Source organism: Capricornis sumatraensis, chromosome 17, assembly GCF_032405125.1.
Source record: "Capricornis sumatraensis isolate serow.1 chromosome 17, serow.2, whole genome shotgun sequence".
Taxonomy (NCBI): Eukaryota; Metazoa; Chordata; class Mammalia; order Artiodactyla; family Bovidae; genus Capricornis; species Capricornis sumatraensis.
Genome location: NC_091085.1, coordinates 8807084 through 8828332, shown reverse-complemented (window position 1 = coordinate 8828332; position 21249 = coordinate 8807084).

Genomic DNA, 21249 nt, shown 5'->3' with positions numbered 1-21249 from the left:
TCAGAGGTGTGGCATTTTGTCAGTAATGCCTAAAGCAGCTCCCAACAATCTGGTAGTTCTCGGTTCATGTACTGTTGAAGCCTATCTTGGAGGATTTTGATTATGATCTTGCTCACATGTTAAATGAGTGCAATTGTGCAGTAGTTTGATCTTTGGTGTTGCTTTTCTTTGGGATTGGAATAAAAGCTATTTCCAGTCTTATGGCCACTGCTGGGCTTTCCAATTTGTTTGGCATATTGAGTGTAGTACTATAACAGTATCATCATTTAGAATTTTAGATAGCTCAGCTAGAATTAAGATTTCAGCAGAAAATGATTTGTCCTAATGAATGAATTTGATACAGTTGCAGAATTTAAAATTTATACACAAAAATCTCTTGTATACACTAATGATCATTGCAACAGAAAGTATAAAATACCTATGAATAAAACTTCCTAAGGAGGGAAAATACCTGTACTAAGAAAACAATAAGATACAAATGAAAGAAATCAAAACAAGACAGAATGGATGGAGAGATAGACCCATGTTCTTGGATTGGCAATCCATTCAATATCACAGTAATCCAAATCTATGCCCTAACCAGTAATGCTGAAGAAGCTGAAGTTGAACAGTTCTATGAAGACCTAAAACACCTTGTAGAACTAACACCCAAAATATGTCCTCTTCATTATAGGGGACTGGAATGCAAAAGTAGGAAATCAAGAAACACCTGGAGTAACAGGAAAATTTGCTCTTGGAGTACAAAACAAAGCAGGTCAAAGGATAAAAGAGTTTTGCCAAGAGAACACACTGGTCATAGCAAACACTCTCTTCCAACAACACAAGAGAAGACTGTACACATGGACATCACCAGATGGTTACTACTGATATCAAATTGATTATATTACTTGCAGCCAAAGATGCAGAAGCTCTACACAGTCAGCAAAAACAAGACTGGGAACTGACTGTGGCTCAGATCATGAACACCTTATTACCAAATTCAGACTTAAATTGAATAAAGTAGGGAAAACCACTAGGTCATTCTGGTATGACCTAAAGCAAATCCCTTATGGATAGACAATGGAAGTGACAGATTCAAGGGATTAGATCTGATAGACAGAGTGCCTGAAGATCTATGGACGGAGGTTCATGACATTGTATCAAGTGATCAAGACCATCACAAAGAAAAAGAAAGGCAAAAAGGAAAAAAAAGCTGGCTGAGGAGGCCTTAAAATTGCTGAGAAAAGAAGAGAAGCTAAAGACAAAGTAGAAAAGGAGAGATATACCCATTTAATGCAGAGTTTCAAAGAATTGCAAGGAGAGATAAGAAAGCCTTTCTCAGCAATCGATGCAAGGAAAAAGTGGAAAACAATAGAATGAGAAAGACTAGAGATATCTTCAAGAAAATTAGAGATACCAAGGGAACATTTCAGGCAAAGATGACCACAATAGAGGACAGAAAATGTATAGACTTAACAGAAGCAGAAAATATTAAGAAGAGGTGGCAAGAATACACAGAAAAACTATACAAAAAAGATCTTCATGACCCAGATAACCATGATGGTGTGATCACCTACCTAGAGACAGAAATCCTGGAATTTGAAATCAAGTGGGCCTTAGGAAGCATCACTACGAACAAAGCTAGTGGAAGTGATGGAATTCCATTTGAGCTATTTCAAATCCTAAAAGATGATGCTGTGGAAGTGCTGCACTCAATATGCCAGCAAATTTGGAAAACTCAGCAGTGGCCACAGGGCTGGGAAAGTTCTGTTTTCATTCCAATCCCAAAGAAAGGCAATGCAAAAGAATATTCAAAGTATCACACAATTTCAATCATCTCCCACACTAGCAAAGTAATACTCAAAATTCTCCAACTCAGGCTTCAACAGTATGTGAACCATGTAATTCCAGATTTTCAAGGTGGATTTAGAAAAGGCAGAGGAACCAGAGATCAAATTGTCAACATCTGCTGGATCATTGAAAAAGCAAGAGTGTCCCAGAAAAACATCTACTTCTGCTTTATTGACTACATCAAAGCTTTTGACTGTGTGGATAACAATAAACTGTGGAAAATTCATAGAGATAGGAACACCAGACTACCTGACCTACCTCCTAAGAAATCTGTATGCAGGTCAAGAAGCAACATTTAGAACTGGACATGAAACAATAGACTGGCTCCATTTCAGGACAGGAGTTTGTCATGGCTGTATATTGTCACCCTGCTTATTTATCTTAACATGCAGAGAACATGTTGTGAAATGCTGGATTGCGTGAAGCACAAGGTGGAATAAAAATTGCCAGGATAAATATCCATAATGTCAAATATGCAGATGACACCACACTTATGGCATAAAGTGAAGAAGACTAAGGAGCATCTTGATGAAATTGAAAATGAAGAGTGAAAAAGTTGACTTAAATCTCAACATTCAGAAAACCAAGATTATGGCATCTGGCCCCATCACTTCATGGCAAATAGATGAGGAAATAATGGAAATGGTGAGAGACTTTATATTTGGAGGCTCCAAAATCAATGCTGATGGTGACTGCAGCCATGAAATTAAAAGATGCATTCTCCTTGGAAGAAAAGCTATGACCAAACTAAACAGCTATTTAAAAGCAGAGAAATTATCAACAAAGTTCCATCTTGTCAAAGTTATGGTTTTTCCAATACTCATGTATGGATGTGAGAGTTGAACTATAAAGAAAGCTGAACACTGAATAATTGATGCTTTTGAACTGTGGTGTTGAAGAAGACTTTTGAAAGTCTCTTGGACTTCAAGGAGATGCAACCAGTCCATCCTAAAGGAAATCAGTCCTGAATATTCACTGGAAGGGCTGATGCTACATCTGAAACTCCAATACTTTGGCCACTTGATGCTAAGCACTAACACTTTGGAAAAGACCCTGATATTGGGCAAGATTGAAGGCAGGAGGAGGTGATGACAGAGGATGAGATGGTTGGATGGCACCACTATTGTGATGGACAGGATTTTTGGTAGGCTCCATGAATTCGTGTTGGACAGGGAAGTGGCTTGCCGCAGTCCATGGGGTCACAAAAAGTTGGACATGACTAAAAGACTGAACTGAACTTGATTGAAAGAATCAATACTGTGACAATGACTGTACTACCCAAAGCAATCTACAGATTCAATGCAATCCCTATAAAATTACCAATGACATTCTTTACAGAATTAGAATAAGAAATCTTAAAGTTTTATGGAATAACAAAAGACCACAAATAGCCAAAGCAACCTTGAGAAAGAAAAGTGGAGCCAGAGGAATCATGTTCCATGACTTTTGATTCCACTACAAAGCTACAGTAATCAAGGCAGTATGGTACATGCACAATAAAACAAATATAGATTAATGGAACAGGTTACAAAGCCCAGAGACAAATCTAGTCACTAATTGTCACCTAATCTATGACAGAGGAGGCATGGATATACAATGGATAAAAGATAATCCTTAAATGAATGATGCTGAGACAATTAGAAAACTACATGTAAAATAAATTAGAACACTCTCTAACACTTTACACAAAAATAAACTTAAAATGGATTAAAGACCTAAGTATAAGGCTAGACACTATAAAACTCTTAGAGGGAAACACAGAGAGAACAGCTTTAACATGAATCACAGCAAGATCTTTTTTTTTTTTTTTACCTATAGTAATGAAAATAAAAACAAAAATAAACAGTTGAGATTCAAACAAACCTAAAAGATTTTGCACAGCATAGGAAACCATAAGCAAGATGAAAAGACAACCTTCAGAATGGGAAGAAATATTTTCAAGTAAAGGGACGAAAAAGGTAAATTGATCTCCAAAATATATAAACAGCTTCTGCAACTGAATATCAAAACAAAACAAAAAAGAAAAACAAACAAACAAAAAAAACCCTAATCACAAATTGGGCAGATGTCCTAAATAGATGTTTCTCGAAAGAAGACATGTATATGGCCAAATAGCATACAAAAAGATAGTCAACATCCCCAATACTAGAGAAATGCAGATAAAAACTACAATGAGGTATCACTTCACACCAGTCATAATAGCCTTCATCAAAAATCTATAAACAATAAATTATGGACAGGGTGTGGAGAAAATTTAATCCTCTTATGCTGTTGGTAGGAAAGTAAATTGAGGTAGCCACTGTGGAAAACAATATGGAAGTTCCTTGTAAAACAAAAATAGAATTACTATATGACCTAGCAATCCAACTCCTGGGCATGTAACTGGAAGAAACCATATCAAAATATACATGCAACTCATTGTTCATTGCAGAACTATTTACAATAGCCAGGACATGGAAGCAGCCTAAATATTCATCATCTGAAGAATGGATAATGATGATGTGGTACATTTATACAATCTAATATTAGTCAGCCATAAAAAGGAATGAAATTGAGAGATTTGCAGAGATATAGACGGACCTAGAGAGACTTTCATACAGAGTGAAGTATGCCTATTTGTAGATTCTAGAGACATGGTACAGATGAACCTATATGCAAAGCAGAAATACAGACACAGACAGAGAGAACAGACTTGTGAACACCAAGGGGGAAAAGGAAGCATGGGATGAATTGAGAAATTAGGATTGACACATATATACTACTATTTATAAAACAGATAACTAATAAGAAATTTTTGTAGAGCTCAGGGAACTTTACTGTTGGGAAGGAAGTACCAAAAAGAGGGGATATATGTTTATATAAAACTGATTCACTTTGTTGTACAGCAGAAACTAAGAGAACATTGTAAAGAAACTATACTCCAACAACAACAAAAAATTCAAAACAAAAACATGTTAAATAATACACAAATATACTAACAAACAAGGAGATTTTCTCACTAAGAATTACTCTGTCATCAATTATTTAGTTTTTTTCTTCCTTCTGTCACAGTATTCTGGGTTTTCTTTTTATTTCCTTTTCTGTTTCTCTCTCCCTTTCTTCCTCTTTCCCCTTCTCTCTACCTTTTCCTCCACTTTCTTCTTCTCCCTCCCACCCCCACTTTTTCATCTCTCTACTCTCCCTTTCACTTCTATGTCTATTTCTCTATCTCTATTTCCTCCAGTTCCGTCTTTTTCCTCTCTCAGTCTCTCCAGTGAGTTAGGTTTTTACAAACGTGCCTTTTCCCATTTAACACCTACAATGAACCAGACATTGTCCTAGGTGCTAAGCACACAAACTATTGACTCAAGCCTTGCTTCCTTCTTTCCTATTCTAGTAAACTTCTTCACTTCTTGAATCCTGAGCTAAAAGCACTCTGTGAGAGCTTTCCTGCTGCTGCTACTGCTAAGTCTCTTCAGTTGTGTCTGACTCTGTGTGACCCCATAGATGGCAGCCCACCAGGTTCCCCCGCCCCTGGGATTCTCCAGGCAAGAACACTGGAGCAGGTTGCCATTTCCTTCTCCAATGCATGAAAGTGAAAAGTGAAAACTGAAAGGGAAGTAGCTCAGTCGGGTCCGACTCTTCGCCACCCCATGGACTGCAGCCTACAAGGCTCCTCTGTCAATGGGATTTTCCAGGCAAGAGTACTGGAGTGGGGTGCCATCGCCTTCTCCAGAGAGCTTCCCTAATTTCTCCAAATAGAAATAATCCCTCTGTACTTTGTTTGAAGGGGTACAATAATTACAGCATTTAGTTACAATGAAGTAATAGTGATGTTCAGTTGCTAAGCTGTGTCTGACTCTTTGTGACCCCATGGCCTGCAGCACTACAGGTTTCCCTATTCTTCACTCTCTCCTGGAGTTTGTTCAAACTCATGTCCATAGAGTTAGTGATGCCATCCAACAATCTCATTCTCTGTTGGTCCTTCTCCTTTTGCATTTAATTTTTCACAGCATCAGAGTCTTTTTCAATGAGTCAGCTCTTTGCAGCAGGTGGCCAAAGTATTGGAGCTTCAGCTTCAGCATCAGTCCTTCCAATGAATATTCAGGATTGATTTCCTTTAGGATTGATTGGCTTGATTTCCTTTAGGATTGACTGGCTTGATCTCCTTGCTATCCAAGAGACTCTCAAGAGTCTTCTCCAGCACCGCAAATTGAAAGCATCAATTCTTCAGTGCTCAGGCTTTTTTATGGACCAACTCGCACATCCATACAGGACTACTGGAAAAAGTACTTTGTCAAGTATTTTGACTCTTTGGACCTTTGTCGTCAAACTTATGTCTCTACTTTTTAATATGATGTCTAGGTTTGTCACAGCTTTTCTTTCAAGGAGCAAGCATCTTTTAATTTTGGGGCTTCAGTCACTAGCCACAGTAATTTTGGAGCCAAAGAAAATAAAATCTGCTACTGTTTTTACTTTTTCCCTCTGTTAACCATGAAATAATGGGACCAGATGCCATGATCTTAGATTTTTGAATGTTGAGTTTTAAGCCAACTTTTTCACTCTCCTCTTTCACACTTTTCAAGAGGCCTTTTATTTTGAAAGTTTTGAAATAATATTATAATAAAATACTAATATTATATTATTATTTGCACACTAATATCATATACTGTCTTTATTCTCAACCACCAGGGCAGGAAAGCTATGACAAACCTAGAGAGTGAGTTGAAAAGAAGAGACATTACTCTACCAATAAAAGCCCGTATATTCAAGGCTATGGGTTTTCCCAGTGGTCAAGTGTGGTTGTGAGAGATGGACCATAAAGAAAGTGGAGCACTAAGGAACTGATGCCTTCAAACTATCTCTTATTAGCTATTTCACACTGAGTAATGAGTTTATTCCTTTTGATTTTGAACTTTCGTATATCTGTATTTTGAACATCTGGAAAACTGGAACAAAAGGGAGGGATATATGCATACCTATGGCTGATTCATGTTGAGTTTTGACAGAAAACAACAAAATTATGTAAAGCAATTATCCTTCAATAAAAACATCCTTCAAAAATAAATATCTTTCAAAAAAAAAAAAACGGGTAAATTTTCTATGAATTAAACAGCCCCTAATGTCCCTTCCACTTATAAATTCTATGATTTCAAGAATTTTAAAGGCCCTCAAGAGAGTAAATCTTGGTATTTTACCCACTCCTACACTACAAACTAACTTATATCCAAATATCACTAACTTTTTATCTACCCGATTTTGTAAAGCTATTTTCTCTAACTTATGAGCTGTCTGGCTATGTTAGGTAAGAATTTGTTTTGCTCGAATTTTTTTTCCTGTTGCCTCATACTGAGCCTTGAAAACAATACAGTAGTTTGAATGAAGTGAGATGAAGATAAATATTGTCCTAAAAGCAATGGTAGCCAAAGTTCAGCAAGTAGAGAGTGGGATAATGGCTCACTTCCTCTTTTGTGTAAGCATGGGTGGTAGCCAAAGGTACTCTGTTGAATGTTGTTTCCTGTATACACTGTGTATCATTCTATGTGCTGCTCAGGCCAAATTTTAGAAAGTATGCCAAGTTGAATTTCACATCAGGTTTAGAGAGAAATTTAGCAAAGTGAATATATCTCCCCTCTCTTCACCTCATTCCCATTCTTTGTCAAACAGAGAAGATTCATATATAACAAACATCTTTAATGGAATAAAATTTTGGTTTGCCAAGCAGATAAATCAAATATCAAGCTGTTATTTTTTGTTATGTATCGCAGTAAGAACTCCAGACAGTTATTGTGAAAATGCCAATATACATGACTGAGGGAGTATGTGTTCTTGCCCTCTACTAACAAAAACACTCATTATGACTAATCTCCTAGCTCCCAATTATATTTTCATCTAAAAGCAAACCTGTAATGAAGGCCTTGTGTACTCTCAGATTTACTCCTGACTCTCAGATAATGCTTAGGGAATTATGAGGTGAAAAAGGCCTCACAATTTAAATGAAATGATTGGGAAAGAACCAAGTCCAAATATAGAATCGTATCAGGAAAAGTCAGTGCAAGAAAAATGTAGAAGGGAGCCAGCAAAAGAAAAGGAAATGCTGAAGGCTGCAGAGGTAAAGAATCACTGTTTAAAAAAAAAAAAAACTTTGATACTAATCTAATCAATGAATAGGTGAACTGGAGAGCAACTGAAAATATGGAGTGGATTACTTGTTCTTGATGCCTCAGTTTTCTCATCTTTAAAATGTTACCCACATGAAAGTGTTTTTAACAAGATCTAATAAACTAATTTCAAAGCATTTAGCATTATACCTATTAAATAGTCCAGAAATATAAATGTGATATAATATAAAGTAATGTGATAATATTAAAGGATTACTAAGTATTTCATGAGCAGTTTAAGAAAAAAACCTATATTTGGGAAAAAAAAAGTGGCAGAATTTGGAAATCAGAAATAAAATCATCTTAAACTACAGAAGACTGTATGAGGATAAATTCTAAGTTGATAATGAAATAGACTTCATAAATACAGTGAAATATAATTTAATTTGATGTAGAAAAGTATAGAAGCAAATCTATCAATCTAATATTTTTAAACTGAGAATTTAAAAATAAACTTTAAAAGAAATCTAAGCAGGTGTCAGAGCAACAAAAGAAAAATAAATATGGAGGTTTATGCCAAACAAAGAGAACAGGGAAATCCTGAAAACTTCTATTAACCTGCGTAACTTCCTTCCCAATTAGACTCATGGAAGATGTATTAGTAGAACAATTTGTAAACAGCTTGATATATTCCAAATCTGACTGATCATTGATAGCATTTTTTAAAGGCCAGGTCTTCATTGTCCTCACTAGAGATACTAGTACCACTATGTGAGAAATTTCCAATGGCTGTAGAGACAGAATTCTCTGGCAGAATCAACTGGCTGCCTGCCATTATAGTACATCCTCTCCAGACTGAGTAAAGGAATTTTCTCATTTAAAGGAACTGAAAGTGGGTTTCATATGTGATGGTTCTCCAGTGTACAGTAAATAGTAAGTTGTTAATCAGATTTTGTTTTCTGGAGAGTTTTAGATGTCTATTGAAAAAGGGGGCAAGAAATACGCACACATGCAAACTGAGTAGAAGCACCCTAGAACACTATGCATGTGTTGGGGGTGTGTATGTATAGGCGCATATACACATATCTATCAATATATTCCACTATTTTGGGCTTCCCTGATGGTTCAGTGCTAAAGAATCAGCCTGCTAATTCAGGAGACAGGGAGACACAGGTTTGATCCCTGGATTGGGACGATCCCCTGGAGATGGAAGTGGAAACCCACTCCAGTAGGCAGTATTTTTGCCTCAAAAACCAAATGGAGAGAGGAGCCTGGTGGGCTACAGTCCATGGGTTGCCAAAGTCAGACATGACTTCACAACTGAATAACAGCAACCACAATACTAGTTGTTTTTGCTGGAAAGATGGAAGTTGAAGAATAGGCTAAACATGAATTGCTGAAAATAGGACTTTGGAAATAGTGCTGTGCCATATCTGCAGATATGAATAATTAGGAGTGAGTTGATGATGAAACTCAGGTAGTCTTTCTACTTGAAAGATAGCTTACATGTGAGATTGAATAGGAAAGTGAACTTTAGTCCATATCTTTATGAAGTTATGGTGTGCTGAATGATCCTAGATGTCATCTAGAATGTTATTTTAAATACTACATATTTTCTGCTGCTGCTGCTGCTGCTAAGTTGCTTCAGTCTAGGTAGATTTAATTACTGAATATGTAGACATCTCTATATTTAGTTCATGATTGATTAGATTCTGTGTTGTTCGATAACTGAGATTCTTCAGTTTGTTGTTTTCCAATGTAGAAATTGTCCTAATATAAAATTCTATATATATTTTTATATTCCATTTATATGAAATAAGTAACAAACATGCTCACAAGCTTTCCATGCCATTATGTAACTCTTATAGAGAAAAGGAATCATGACATTAGGAAAGAAATCCTTCTCATTTAGGGAATTCTAGGAAAATGTCATGTGTATGTGTAATTTTATTTGAAGATAATTAAAAATGTTTGAAAAACTCTCCATCCAATCATGAATGTGCATGAAAAGCTAAGCAAGTGTTTCATTTATTAGCATGCCTGTTACCATTCTCTGTATTTACTGAAAAAAAAAAAAGTTAAATCTAAGCAGTTATGCCCATCACAGACCCCAACTATTAGAAACTGAGCTAAGTTGTACAGGGGCCTTGAACACACTTCGTGAGACACTAAAACAGTTCAATGGGTCAGCCAGATTCAGGAAGGATAGTTGTATCTAAATGATTTCCTCTTCTTTCCCCTTTATATACAATGCTCATCCACACAGACAAATTATCTGCAAAAGAAAAGTTAGCAGCTAATAGAAACTTAAAATATTTAAAATATTTTAATACTTGTGACAATTTTGCTTTAAAAATATTCTACAGAAGCATAAGTCTTTTGCTCTGGTATTATAGACACAAAATATCTCTAACATATTTTTTCTAGGTTTTTTCACATTCAGAATCATTTTCTATTGTGAACAGAATTAAGATGAATGACTCACATATTATAATAACAAACTGAAAGACTGGAGACTAGCATTAATTATTTAAAATTACACTTAATGAAAAGATGAAGAGAGTTGGGAAAAAATGAAGGCAAATTGTTTAGAATATCAATGATGGGATCAAACCAGAATGAAAGACTTAGGGGAAGGAATGAAACATGAAGCATGATTAGTTGTGGCCAGGAATCACAACAACCTAATTTTACTTAAATCTAGCTAAAAAGATATACAACATAATAATACTTATAAAAAATAATTAATAAGTGTTGAAATTCTCAAGGTTTGCTGCTACTTTACCTCTCCAACTCACGCTGCAGACAGATTAAAGGGGCTATTTTAATCATTCATATTTGACTGAACAAATTTCTAAAAACTGAGAAACATTTTATTCCCACTACATTCTCAATTCTGTAGATTTACTCACCCATATCTCTAATAGATCTTGGGAATTCATCCCATTATGTAGAAATAGCCAAATCAGAACACTATGGAAAAACAAACACATCTAAAACAAAGGAAGATACAAAAATTTATCTAAGTTAAACCCAACTATAAATAGAAATTTTGATTCATTCAGAAAGATATATATTATACCTGGCTATAGGCTGTAATCTAAATTATGTGTAAACATCTGTACAGTAGTAGAACTTTTATTAGTTACTTATTAGCCTAAGCTTAAATTTACATAAGACATTAACAAGAGAGTCAACATCATCTATAAACCCAAAACAACCATCTAATGCTGATTACACTGAAAAGGCCTCTCAGGTGGAATAATTATGTATTTAGATAGGTGCTGCTGGATGTTTATTCCTATTCTTAGCTGTGTCACATTCCCAAACAACAAAAGAAACAGCATGCCATCTGAGAGGACTTTACAATATTTCACAAGAAAATCTTCAGAAGCTCAATTTTCCCCAAACCTAAGATATTCACTATTCAAATAATAGTTATAAAGTCAAGATGAGCTCAGTCAGAGTGGTTCCCAATACACTTTAAATATCCCACATACTTGTATCTGGTTGGCCAAAATCTAGTGATGCTTATTCTACCAAATCAATATATTTAGCAAAAGAGTTGAATTCCAAATAAATATTGAAGAAAATTCTTATTTTGAAGGAGAGATTTCATTATTTCCCTAATGCCCACAACCAATACAGCATTTTTTATTAATTATAATATTTTCATTTCTTGAACACAAACTTCACCATACATAAAGCAAAAAATGTGATTAAATCTCAATTATCTAAAAACATTTACATTCCTAACATGCTTACCATCATCTAAGTCACTTCTAGGCTTAAGGAATAATGGGGTTTTCCTCAACTCATCTTGGGCTTGTGAAAATTGCCATTAAGCAATAAAATAAATTAATCCCCCCACCAAAACTTGGAAGCTTTAGTACAGAAGGTCTTTACCAAGACGTATTGGAGAAAAACATTTTTTAAATTGTTGGCAGGCGCAGTCACTGGTAACTCTGAAAAACAATTGGCTTCTATTTCCTCCTAGAGGCAGCTTTACTCCCTAGGAGTCCTGCTCATTCATGCTTTCTCTGGTTTCTAGAAACTTTCAATCTTCCAACAACTTTTATGTTCATTTAACCTTTTTCAAAATTGACCAAACATTCCCCATTTCTTTAAAGATCTTCTCTCTACATTTCCAGGAGATAACCAGTTAATTCAATAAGCAGATCTGTACTGAACAGATATATTTGCATGTTTATAGTAGATTTGGTAGGCAATGTTTTAACTCAAAAGGATGGTATCTGCAACCAGCTCTCTGGTGTTGTGGTATTTTTCAAATTTTTCAATATTTTTCAAATTCTAACATTTAGTCTGCCTATCCAGCATATTCTAAAGCAAAATACCATTGAAATATGTTATAATAGAGGTAAGTTTTGTTCCTACTACATGCACTAAAAGAATCAATACCAGGTATCCGGATGGATTTCATATGATCCAGGGAGTTTTTTCCCCTGGATAATTAAAAACAAATAAGCAAACAAAAGCCCTTCGTAGTTAAAAAAATTTTTAATCTTTATTCCTTTTTGAAAGTGAAAGTGTTAGTCGCTGTCACTTTCAAAAAGGAATAAGGATTAATTTTTTTTTTTTTTTTAGCAAGAAAGGGCTTTTGTTTGCTTATTTGTTTTTAATTATCCAGGGAAATAACTCCCTTGATCATGTGAAATCCATTCCTTTTTAACATGCTGCAAATTTGCTCTTCCCTGTCTCTCCAGCCTCTCTCTCTGTCAGCATTGGCACCCTGGCTATTTTCATGCTGCTTTACATAATTGGTCTCTGAAGCTGCCACCTGTTCATAAGTATACAAATCACTCTCCTTTGAGAATATGATTTAACTAAGTCATGATGGAATAATGATCCCGGACATCAGTTTAACATCTGTAAATACATAGATTCACCTCTTACACTGAGTCTAATAGTTTCTCATAATAGAATAAAGGTTATGTTTAAATGAAAACAATGTAATTATTATCTTGATCTTATTTGATTTTGAGTAATTCCTCCACCTTACCCTTTCCACTTTTCTGCTCTACTCACTTTATCCCTTTTACTGAGAATGTGCTCTGTCCAGATTATCCCATCAAAAGCAAACATAGTTTTCCCCAAAGACATCCCCTAGTAGAGGATCAAATGTTCAAGATATCATATTTCTGGACTTTAGCTCTTCATCTTACCTGGCCTAAGTAATACAGACCTCACAAAAGAGTATTTTACTCATTTTTGGTGGCTCAGATGGTAAAGCGTCTGCCTACAACGTGGGAGACCTGGGTTTGATCCCTGGGTTGGGAAGATGTCCTGGAGAAGGAAATGGCAACCCACTCCACTATTCTTGCCTGGAAAATCCCATGGATGGAGGAACCTGGTAGGCTACAGTCCATGGGGTCACAAAGAGTCTGACATGACGGAGTGACATTTTACATAATGGAATCATCTAAAAGTTTTGAACAACAGGGATAATCAGCATTAGTACATAGTTGGAAATACACTGTCTTTTCATTAGGGCTTTAAAAGATTTAAAAGGATTAACTGTTATTATATTATGCAGTCAGATTTAATTGATGTTCATGGTAGTCACTATTTTCTGTAAAAGAGCATCTGAAGAAAATTTATAATTTCCTCATATTAAAGACTTGTTTGCATATGTAACTAAAATACATGATTTAAGAACTAATTCAGCCAGACCCCTTTATGTCAAGAATATTGCCATATTTTCTATCGGAAATATTTCCAGGGCTACTTGTAAAATACATATTAGAAAAGGTGAGAATTTAGTACAGATAAATTTGATATGTAGAAAGGTTACAAATATCTGACAAAAATATATATATATAATATACAAATATCCATGTCTCCTAACATCATTTTAATTCCTGATTCCTAAAATGAGGAAGGACAATATTTTTATCTAAAATCTCAAAAATTTGGAGGAATTGTCTGATAACTTATTTGATTATCACATCTAATTAACAAGTGAAACAATTAGTAGAAATAATTAGCTTTCTCCCTCCCCCAAATCCAACTTTTTATAACATGACTGTCATGTTTTTATGACATAGGATCCATGAAAAAAAATATGGATTCTATTTATAAATATATAATGCATGTTTGTTCATGTTTCTAAAGTAGATATTTAATCTTATAAAATATGTAGTGCATATACATAAAAAATAAAATAATGCCATTTGGAGCAATATGGGTGGACCTAGAGATTATCATACTAAGTGAAGTAATTAGACAAAGACAAATATCATATGATATCACTTACATGTGGAATCTAAAACAACGATATGAGTGAATTTATTTAGAAAGCAGGCACAGACTTACAGACTTTGAAAACAAACTTAATGTTACCAGAGGCAAAAGGTGTGGGGTGTAGAGGATAAACTAGTAGTTTGGGATTAACATATACATACTACTAAATATAAAATAGATAATCAATAAGGACCTAATGTATAGCACAGGGAGCTCTACTCAGTATATTGTAATAAATTAAATTGGGAAAAAAATCTGAAAAAGAATGGATATTTGTATAATTGAATTACTTTGCTGTACACCTGAAATAACACAACATTGTAAATCAACTGTACAACAATGTAAAATAAAAATTTAAAAATTACATGCATATTCTGCTTATATCTTATTCTGCTTAAATCTTCATAGTTTTAAATTTGGAAGGAGGTTATGAGATTATATGGGGCTTCCCAATGGCTCAGTGGTAAAGAATCTACCCACAGTGCAGAAGACACAGGAGACATGGGTTCCATCCCTGTTGGAAAGAGTCTCTGGAGGAGTAAAATGGCAACCCACTCCAGTATTCTTGCCTGGAAAAAATCCCATAGACAGAGGAGCCTGGTGGCCTACAGTCTATAGGGTCCCAAAGAGTCAGACACGACTAAGTGATTAAACAACACTCCTCTACGCCCCCTACACACAAACATTTCATTTTAGAAATAAGAAACTTAAAATCTCATAAACACCATAAATCCAGAGAGTGACTCATGAGAGAGAAATCACCTCTCTGTTTTGTTACTTCTTACATCCATATCACTTTACAAAGTGGCAGACAGGCACTAGATACACACTTATTAGATGAATACTTGAGTAAAAACCAGGATAAGAAACAACCAGGACTATTCTATACAACTTTAGAATTTAGATCTTCATTAAGCAACATCTTTTTGGCATATACCAAATTCAGTTCAGTAGTTATTGCATACTTTCAGAGAGTATGCAAGATAATTTGGAGAAAACAGTTTGTTAAGATGAATGACATAGCTTCTACTTTAATGTAATTAGTTATGTATAGTTTTTTATTAATATCATTAAAATAAAGTGTTTGTTAAAAGATAGTTACAAAATGCTGAAAAGAGAGAAATTATTTCTTACTGGTTGTATCTAGAAAGTCTTCATGAATGAAGAGATATTTGGCCTAGGGAATTTAAAAAATGGTTAGAAAAGCAATTAACAGAACTATAGAAAGGTTCCAAAAATGTTCTTGGAAGAACCAATTTGAACAAAAACACAAAGCCAGGAAAAGGCATAATTTGGTACAATAATAATGGGTGGTTAGATGAAGGGAAGTATATGAAAAAATCAAGAAAAGAAAGAAGAAAAGAAATAGAAGCTAAGAATGTCTGTACTTCCTCAGGCAGGAAGTGGGCAAGGAAGTCTCTGACCAAGGGAGTCATATACTAGACTGATATCAAGGCTGTTTTGGCTGTAGCATCCAGAAGAAAGTAAAGATCAGACCTTTCCGTTACAGTCCTTAAGTAAGGAGTAAAATTATGTGTTAGATTATACAGACAATAAATACTTTCTTTAAAATACCCAATGTGTTTTTTTTTTTTTTCCTGGACATAATTCCTTTACTACGTGTAACATGGAGAAGAGAGAATAACATGTGGGTGGATGTGAGCAGGAAAAGGAAAGAAATGGAAAAGTAGCTTTTGTATCTTTGGACATAAGCTGTTTTAAGAAAAAAAAAAGTTATATTTTGTATAAATGTTTTGGTTTCAATGTTAAAGATTTTTTAAGCTATAATTATTGTCTGTCTGGGAGATCAGGAGAAATTACAGGAAACTGAAATAAGACTGAGCGCTGAAGAATTGATGCTTTTGAACTGTGGTGTTGGAGAAGACTCTTGAGAGTCCCTTGGACTCCAAGGAGATCCAACCAGTCCATTCTGAAGGAGATCAACCCTGGGATTTCTTTAGAAGGAATGATGCTAAAGCTGAAACTCCAGTACCTTGGCCACTTCATGCAAAGAGTTGACTCATTGGAAAAGCCTCTGATGCTGGGAGGGATTGGGGGCAGGAGGAGAAGGGGACGACAGAGGATGAGATGTCTGGATGGCATCACAGACTCGATGGACGTGAGTCTGAGTGAACTCCGGGAGTTGGTGATGGACAGGGAGGCCTGGCGTGCTGCGATTCAAGGAGGTCTCAAAGAGTCGGACATGACTGAGCGACTGAACTGAACTGAACTGAAATAGAGATGATACAAAAACTCTGATATATTTGTAGACATGAATGACCCTTCTTCTTTTGAGTACCTATAACAACTGGTCAGCTGGTTATCTTCAGCTGTATTATGGTCCAGTTTAGTTAGCACCAGTTGCCAACATCTCCTGCGTTGTTTTCAAACATGCAAAGAAAAAGAAAGTAAAGTCGCTCAGTTGTGTCTGACTCTTTGCAACCCCGTGGACCATAGCGAACCAGGCTTCTCCACCCATGGGATTCTCCAGGCAAGAATACTGGAGCGGGTTACCATTTCCTTCTCCAGGGGATTTTCCCGACTCAGGGATTGAACCTGGGTTTCCTTGCATTGGAGGCAGACGCTTTAACCTCTGAGCCACCAGGGAAGCCCTTTAAGCATGCAAGCATACATCTAAAAGTATGCTTGTTTTGTTTCATCTCAATACTATAGCAACTTCAACCTGAAGTAAACTTTTAATTTACTGTATTTCCAGAATTAGATAAAAATACATATTATATTTGATGGAACTTCTAAATACTTCTAAATTTCATCAGCCAACTTCAATTTAAGCAATGTTGAAATCCAACAGCATTAATGGTTAGACAAACTAAACAGTGGGTAATATTGTTGACAACTTTTTTATTTGTATCATATGTCCCAAGCATTATAAGCTAAAGTTGAAATATATAGGGTAAGTGGAAAAAAATTTTGATTTTGATTTTTTATTTGATAGTAGTCACTATAATATTAGTGTATGGGTGAAATGCTATACCTTCTCAATGACAAATATATGCAGAATCATTATTTCATTGGAATAAGTAAGGAACAATTTACAAATTACCTTTCTCTTTCCCCTGATATCCTTCAGTAGTCTCCCACTGAGATTTAAACTCAGAACCTCCAGAGAACAGATGGTGGGGACCTTATCTTCTTGCGGATCACAGCACAGCAGTGTAACTCGGTCTGATAATCCAGTCACTTGAAATAAAGTGCTCTTTTTAGTATTCCATTTGCTTCTGCTTTTCAGATAAACACTTTATTATTATTACCAATAAATATTTCATTTCTGTTTTGTCTGGCCTCACAAACTGACCTGAAGCAAATAATACCAACAGAAACAATTACTTATATTGTTAGATTTAGTTTTGGCTGATAGCATCTAATCAGTAATTCAAATTTCTTTCTTCTGGTATTTTTTTGTCTAACAAATTTACTTCAAGTTGCATGTATAACTTTTGCTTGGACAAAGTAAACTAAATAAAGCCAATGAAGAAGGACAAAGATAGGTGATAATTACTCATTTTTAGTAAGTAAATACTCATTTTTAACAAGTAAATAGAGATTCTGTTAAAACATTATAATAGATTATTTTTCTTATTTTTACCTCAGACTTATTAGGGGGTCTTGTATTGATTTAATTCAAAGAGTGAGTATTTAAATGGTACTAGCATTTCTCTTCATTTCTTTCTCTAGCACATATATCTACTCATATATATATATATATACATGTTATAAACTTTGTAATAGAATCTACTTATAAAGGCAAGGGATTTCAAAACATACAGAAAAGAACTATGATAATGATCATATTACCTTATTATCACTGGATGTTATTAAAACTTGGCCAAATTTTCAGCATATTCATAGTATGCTTGGAAGAAGGTTTTAAGATATAATAAGGTAAGAAAGAAAAAAAAGTTTTTGGAGCTGTACCACTTGATTTGTACACCTTAAACAACATTGAACATCAGATTCAGTTCAGTCACTCAATCATGTCCGACTCTTTGTGATCCCATGGACTGCAGCACACCAGGCTTCCCTGTCCATCACCAATTCCCAGAGCTTGCTCAAAGTCATGTCCATCGAGTTGGTGATACCATCCAACCATCTCATCCTCTAGCATCCCCTTCTCCTCCTGCCTTCAATCTTTTCCAGCATCAAGGTCTTTTCAAATGAGTCAGTTCTTCCAATCAGGTGGCCAGAGAGTTTCAGCTTCAGTATCAGTCCTTCCAATGAATATTCAGAACTTGTTTCCTTTAAGATGAACTGGTTGGATCTCCTTGTAGTCCAAGGGACTCTCAAGAGTATTCTTCAACACCACAATTCAAAATCATCAATTCTTTAGCACTCAGCTTTCTTTATAGTCCAACTTTCACATCCATACATGACTACTGGAAAAACCATAACTTTGACTAGATGGACCTTTGTCTGCAAAGTAATGTCTCTGCTTTTTAGTTTGCTGTCTAGTTTGGTCATAGCTTTTCTTCCAAGGAGCTCCCCGAATCAGAAACTTTCTAAATTAATAAAAACTCTTTATAGATACCATCACATAATAAAGAATTCTGTGTTTCACAATAAGTGACTTTTTGCCAGACATGATATTTAAGGCTTTTTTTGGTGTTAAATTCCACTGTGCTACTTTTATGAGTTTAAATCATAATTGAATTAATAATTTAATACTTTAACAATAACTACAATGGAAAGTTGCTATTTCTGTTTGATTCATATAAGAGTTAAATTTCCCTACTCTTAAAATCTGGTTTCACAAAACTTTCAACATTGCCTTAAGATTCATATATCATATCAGAATATCACAAGTAAAAATTCTAGTTTCAAAAGTGGTCTATTAAAATTGCACTGGAATTTTGACATAATAAAAAATATAAACATTGATGACATCATGATAGGAAATGAGTGTAAAATAAATAATTTTCTTTAAGAAGTAACACAGATTAAAATGACATACAGATAGCATAAAACAGATAACAATAAGCATAAGTCCTATATAAAACAAATATCTACTGTTGTCACAGCTGGGAGAGTGACCTCTTCAACTTTTTGTGGCTCCACCTTTGTGAATTATTGGCAATTTCCTCACTATTAGGAAAGCATTCCCTTCTTCAGTCCATGTTTTTTCTTCTTCTTTCTATATCCATACACACAATAACTGAATATAAACAGGACTATTGGCTAGTTGAATGTTTTCAAAAATCACAGTTTTTGTTTTTTGTTTTTTTTAATCTAGAATCATTAAATGGCAATTGTCACACAAGTGCATCTTCTGGGATGTGCCCTGAAATTGTTCTTGTTAGAGGGCCATCTTGGACAATCATGGGAAAAGAATGGAGAAAAAAGACATTAAATGGCACCATTCCATTTGTTGAATAAATAGTAGTCATTACTTTGTTTTTACCATTTTTAGGAATTTACTCAAACTTATTCAGCCTAACATTTCCAGTTCACCAGAAAAGGCAACAATAACAACAACAAACAAAAACAAGGGAGACTGGAAGCACTGGAGACTGCGGAGGGGAACTATTGCCCTAGCTAAGTTCCCAGTTACTCTAGTGCTAGTCAAATTCTTCAGGTACCTACAATGACTTACATAATTCAAGGACAATGAAGCTGGAAAAAGAATAGTCTCAAGGTGAGACAGGAAAGAAAGGGGCAGGGCACAATGATTAAAAGAGGGACACGACCTTAGAGAATAGGATATGACAAATATCAGTTAGAAACTACATAGCTCAGGTGGTAAAGAATCTGCCTGCAATGCAGGAGACCCCAGTTCGATTCCTGGGTCAAGAAGATCCACTGGACAATGAGTAGGCTACCGACTTCAGTGTTCTTGGGCTTCCCTTGTGGCTCAGCTGGTAAAGAATCTGCTTGCAATGAGGGAGAACTGGGTTTGATCCCTGGGTTGGGAAGATCCCTGGAGAAGGAAAAAGCTTTCCACTCTAGTATTCTGGCCTGGAGAATTCCATGGACAGAGGAGCCTGGTGGGCTACAGTCCATGGGGTCACAGAGTCAGACACAGCTGAGCTCTTTATTCTGTCCCTGGAATGTTTATCTCTCTAGTAAACCTGCTTTCTCTTTACTATAGCTCACTCTTAAATTTTTTCCTGGGCCAAGCTAAGGATCCACATTTGGCAGCCTGTCCCAGGAACTCACTGCACACCTGGCACACAACCATCTTCTTGTGCCCCATATTTTTCTACAACAAAGGGTTCCCACTTGCAGTTCTAACAAATTTTGCATATCTGTGTCACTTTTCCCCTGCCCAGTGTGCTATTAATGTATTCTTTTGTTTGCTCCCTGTAACAACTCTGTGATACAAATGAAGAAGCCAAGGTAAACTGATTTTTAACTTTCTCTGTTTCCTAGCCCACTGTTTTTGTCATTATACAGTTCTGCCTCCTCAGAACTCCCAACTGGCTTCAGGGCATTCTTGTTTCTAATGGGAAACTCAGATATACAGTGAGATTTCATAGGACTGGACCTATCATGGGCTTTTCTAAGTCATGATCAATTGCCAAGTAATTAGAAAAAATGCCAAGTTAAATTGTCTGAATCAGTGTTTTCAGGAGTGATATCTTTATTATTTGTCAACTGCTAGGCAGTACTCTTGCCTGAAAAATCCCATGGACAGAGGAGCCTGGTGGGCGGCAGTCCATGGGGTCGCTAAGAGTCGGACATGACTGAGCGACTTCTCTTTCACTTTTCACTTTCATGCATTGGAGAAGGAAATGGCAACCCACTCCAGTGTTCTTGCCTGGACAATCCCAGGGACAGGAGAGCCTGGTGGGCTGCCGTCTACGGGTCGCACAGAGTTGGACACGACTGAAGCAACTTAGCAGCAACAGCAGCAGGCTCCTTGTACGGAGAAGGCGATGGCACCCCACTCCAGTACTCTTGCCTGAAGAATCCCATAGATGGAGGAGCCTGGTGGGCTGCAGTCCATAGGGTCGCGAAGAGTCGGACACAACTGAGTGAATTCACTTTCACTTTTCACTTTCATGCATTGGAGAAGGAAATGGCAACCCACTCCAGTACTCTTGCCTGGAGAATCCTAGGGACA